Genomic DNA, 5015 nt, shown 5'->3' with positions numbered 1-5015 from the left:
CTAGATCAGCCCTGTTCATTAATTACCTGAACTAATCACAAATTAACATGGAAAATACAATAGACTGGCTCCCTTAACACCAGGTCAGCCAATCCTGCCAACATGAACAGAGACTGGCATGCTTAAGGACTACATTTCCCAATCTACCCTCAAGCTGGGCTTTCCACACTGAATTTCCAAGCAGAATTATGTTCCAGGCTAGAGGATAGAAGTAAGTATGATGAAATGGCAGTCACTCAGTTCTCTTGAAAGCACTGACAGGGAAGCAAATTTGTTATCCTGTGGCAGCTTTCCTGGAGATCCTTATGCAATGGTTCTTAAACTTGGCTGTGTACAAGCATCACCTGGAGAGGTTTTTTGTTGTTTAATTTTTAATACTATGACTGGGCCCTGCTCCAGGTCAATTAAATACAGTCTCTGGAGGTGCAAGCCCGGCATCAGTGCTTTGTAAAGCACTCCAAGGGATGCTGATGAGCGGCCAGGTTAGGGAAAAATTACCTTGATGTCTAGCTGGTCCCTAACTTCCTGGTTGCCAAGCCCAAGCCATGGTAGCAGCCGTAGCTCCTGATTCAGCAGCTTTCCTGAGTGTGGCCAAGGCAGTGTGATTCATGAATGGGAGGTGGTGGCAGCAAATGCAGCAGTTCATTGGCCAGCCAGCATGGCAATGTGACTTGTGCAATTGTTTCTGGAAGCTCAGACTAGAGTCAGCTTCTCCAGCCCTTCCAACAAGTCTGTAAGCTGCTTAATACTCTGTAATAAATCCCTTTTGGCTGAAACTGGCTAGAGATTGTTCAGTTGTCTGCTACTGAACCCTGACCAATACAGCTACCTAAAATTCAAATCAAACCACATCACATTCCTGCTTTAAATAATTTACTGGTCTACCCTGTTCTTACATTAAATCTAAAATGCTTTTAAATGACTTACAAGGTCTTTTGAGATCTGGCACCTGCCTTTTTTTAAGGCACATTAGAAACATGTATTAAAGTAATTTAGAAATGCATAGCTTCATTGAGAAATTAATCTTGGAAGAATTTCTTGAAAGGAAAGATTTGGACATATGGGCAACACTAGCTGTACATGAATATACATCACTGCATCGTACATTATTATTTTTAAAACTGTAACAATTCCATGGATATTATCAGTAGTAGTGTAGTGAGAAGTGTTTTGGTATACTCATAGGGTGAGTACTAGTTAAAAGAATCTCCAGGTGATAGTCTTGTGAGTGGTTTCTTTTTTTTTAATTTTTATTTTACATTGGAATATAGTTGATTAACAATGTTGTGTTAGTTTCAGGTGTACACCAAAGTGATTCAGTTATACACATACATGTATCTTCTTTTTCAAATTCTTTTCCCATTTAGGTTATTACAGAATATTGAACAGAGTTCCCTGTGCTGTACAGTAGGTCCTTGTTGGTTATCTATTTTAAATATAGCATTTTGCACATGTCAACCCCAAACTCCCAATCTATACCTCTCTCCCACCTGTCCCCCTGGTAACCATAAGTTCATTCTCTAAGTCTGTGAGTCTCTTTCTGTTTTGTAAATAAGTTCATTTGTATCATTGTTTTTAGATTCCACATATAAGTGATAAATGATATTTGTCTTTCTCTGTCTGACTTACTTCACTCAGTATGACAGTCTCTAGGTCCATCCATGTTGCTGCAAATGGCATTATTTCATTCTTTTAATAGCTGAGTAATATTCCATTGTATATATGTACCACATCTTCTTTATCCATTCATCTGTTGATGGACATTTAGGTTGCTTCCATGTCTTGGCTATTGTAAACAGTGTTGCAATGAACATTGGGGTGTATGTATCCTTTCAAACCATGGTTTTCTCAGGATATATGCCAAGGAGTGGGATTGCTGGCTCATATGGTAACTCTATTTTTAATTTCTTAAGAAACCTCCATACTGCTCTCCATAGTTGCTCTACCAATTTACATTCCTACCAACAGTGTAGGAGGGTTCCCTTTTCTCCACACACTCTCCAGCATTTATTATTTGTAGATTTTTTTGATGATGGCCATTCTGACTGGTGTGAGGTGATACCTCATTGTAGTTTTGAGTTGCATATCTCTAATAATTAGCTGTGGTGAACATCTTTTCATATGCCTCTTGGCCATCTGTGTGTCTTCTTTGAAGAAATGTCTACTTAGGTCTTCTGCCCATTTTTTGATTTTTTGATTGTTTGTTTTTATGATATTGAGCTACATGAACTGTTTGTAAATTTTGAAGAGTTGGTTGCATTGTTTGCAAATATTTTCTCCCATTCTGTGGGCTGTCTTTTCATTTTCATTATGGTTTTCTTTGCTGTACAAAAACTTTTAAGATTAATTAGGTCTCATTTGTTTATTTTTGTTTTTATTTCCATTACTCTGGGAGGTGGATAGAAAAAGATACTGCTGCAATTTATGTCAGAAAGTGTTCTGCCTAGGTTTTCCTCTAAGAGTTTTACAGTATCCGGTCTTACATTTAGGTCTTTAATCCATTTTGAGTTTATGGCTGTGTATGGTGTTAAAGAGTGTTCTAATTTCATTTTTTACATGTAGCTGTCCAGTTTTCCCAGTACCACTTATTGAAGAGACTGTCTTTCCTCCATTGTATATTCTTGCCTCCTTTGTCATAGTTTAGGTGACCATAAGTGCGTGGGTTTATCACTGGGCTTTCTATCCTGTTCCATTGATCTATATTTCTGTTTTTGTGCCAGTACCATACTGTTTTGATGACCATAGCTTTGTAGTATAGTCTGAAATCAGGGCGTCTGATTCCTTCAGTTCCATTTTTCTTTCTCAAGATTGCTTTGGCTATTCAGGGTCTTTTGTGTCTCCATACAAATTTTAAGATTTTTTGTTCTAATTCTGTGAAAAATGCCATTAATAATCTGATAAGGATTGCATTGAATCTGTAGATTGCCTTGGGTAGTATAGTCATTTGACAATATTAATTTTTCCAAACCAAGAACATGGTATATCTCTCAAGCTATTTGTGTCATCTTTGATTTCTTTCATCAGTATCTTTTCTGAGTACAGGTCGTTTGCCTCCTTAGGTAGGTTTATTCCTAGGTACTTTATTCTTTTTGATGCAATGGTAAATGGGATTGTTTCTTTAATTTCTCTTTCTGATCTTTCATTGTTAGTGTGAGATTTCTGTGTATTAATTTTGTATTCTTCAACTTTACCAAATTCACTGATGAGCTCTAGTAATTTCCTGGCAGCATCTTTAGTATTTTCTATGTATGGTATCATGTCATCTGCAAACAGTGAGAGTTTTACTTCTTCTTTTCCAATTTGTATTCCTTTTATTTCTGTTTCTCCTCTGATTACTGTTGCTAGGACTTCTAAAACTATGTTGAATAAAAGTGGCAAGAGTAGACATCCTTGTCTTGTTCCTAATCTCAGAGAAAATGCTTTCAGATTTTCACTGTTGAGTATGATGTTGGATGTAGGTTTGTCATTTATGGTCTTTATTATGTTGAGGTATATTCTCTCTATGCCCAGTTTCTGGAGAGTTTTTATCATAGACAGGTGTTGAATTTTGTCAAAAGCTTTTTCTGCATATATTGAGAGGATCATATGGTTTTTATTCTTCAATTTGTTGATGTGGTGGAGCACACTGATTGATTTATGGATATTGAAAAATTCTTGCATCCCTGTGATAAACCTCACTCGATCATGGTGTATGATCCTTTTAATGTATTGTTGGATTAGTATTGTTAGTATTTTGTTGAGAATTTGTGTGTCTATGTTCATCAGTGATATTGGCCTGTAATTTTCTTCTCTTGTGGTATCTTTGTCTGGTTTTGGTATCAAGGTGATGGTGGCCTCATAGAATGAATTTGGGAGTTTTCCTTCCTCTGCATATTTTTGGAACAGTTTCAGAAGGATAGGTGTTAGCTCTTCTCTAAATGTTTGATAGAATTCACCCGTGAAGCCATCAGGTCCTGGACTTTTGTTTGTTGGGAGTTTTTTAATCACAGTTTCAATTTCAGTGTTTATGATTGTTCTGTTTATATTTTCTATTTCTTCCTGGTTCAGTCTTGGGAGATTGTACGTTTCTAAGAATTTGTCCATTTCTTCTAGATTGTCCATTTATTGGTACATAGTTGCTTGTGGTAGTCTCTAATGATTCTTTGTATTTCTGTGGTATCCATTGTAATTTTTCCTTTTTCATTTCTAATTTTATTAATTTCAACCCTCTCCCTCTTTTTCTTGATGAGTCTGACCAAAGGTTTATCAATTTTGTTTATCTTTTCAAAGAACCAGCTTTTAGTTTCATTGACCTTTTCTACTGTTTTTTTTCGTTTCTATTTTATTTATTTCTGCTCTGATCATCATGATTTCTTTCCCTTCGCTAACTTTGGGTTTTGTTTGTTTTCCTTTCTCTAATTGCTTTAGGTGTAAGGTTAGGTTGTTCATTTGTGATTTTTTCTTGTTTCTTGAGGTAAGATTGTATTGCTATAAACTTCCCTCTTAAAAGTGCTTTTGCTACATCCCATAGGTTTTGGATCATTGTGCTTTCACTGTCATTTGTTACTAGGTATTTTTTGATTTCCTCTTTGATTTCTTTAGTGATCCATTGGTTATTTAGTAGCATATTATTTAGCCTCCATGTGTTTGTGATTTTTACAGTTCTTTTTTCTAGTAGTTGATTTCTAGTTGCATGGCAATGTGGTCGGAAAAGATGTTTGATATGATTTCAGTTTTCTTAAATTTACTTAGGCTCTCTTTGTGACCCACTATGTGGTCAATCCTGGAGAATGTTCCATGTACACATGAGAAGAATGTGTATTCTGCTGCTTTTGGGTGGAATGCTGTATAAATATCAATTAAGTCCATCTGGTCTAATGTGTCATTTAAGGCCTGTGTTTCCTTATTGATTTTCTGTCTGGATTATCTGTCCACTGATGAAAGTGGGGTGTTAAAGTCCCCACTATTATTGTGTTACTGTCAGTTTCTCCCTTTATGGTTGTTAGTATTTGCCTTATATATTGAGGTGATCCTAT

This window comes from Eubalaena glacialis, chromosome 16, assembly GCF_028564815.1.
Source record: "Eubalaena glacialis isolate mEubGla1 chromosome 16, mEubGla1.1.hap2.+ XY, whole genome shotgun sequence".
NCBI classification, from domain to species: Eukaryota; Metazoa; Chordata; class Mammalia; order Artiodactyla; family Balaenidae; genus Eubalaena; species Eubalaena glacialis.
The sequence above is the reverse complement of the archived record's forward strand: the minus strand, read 5'-3'. Positions refer to the sequence as shown.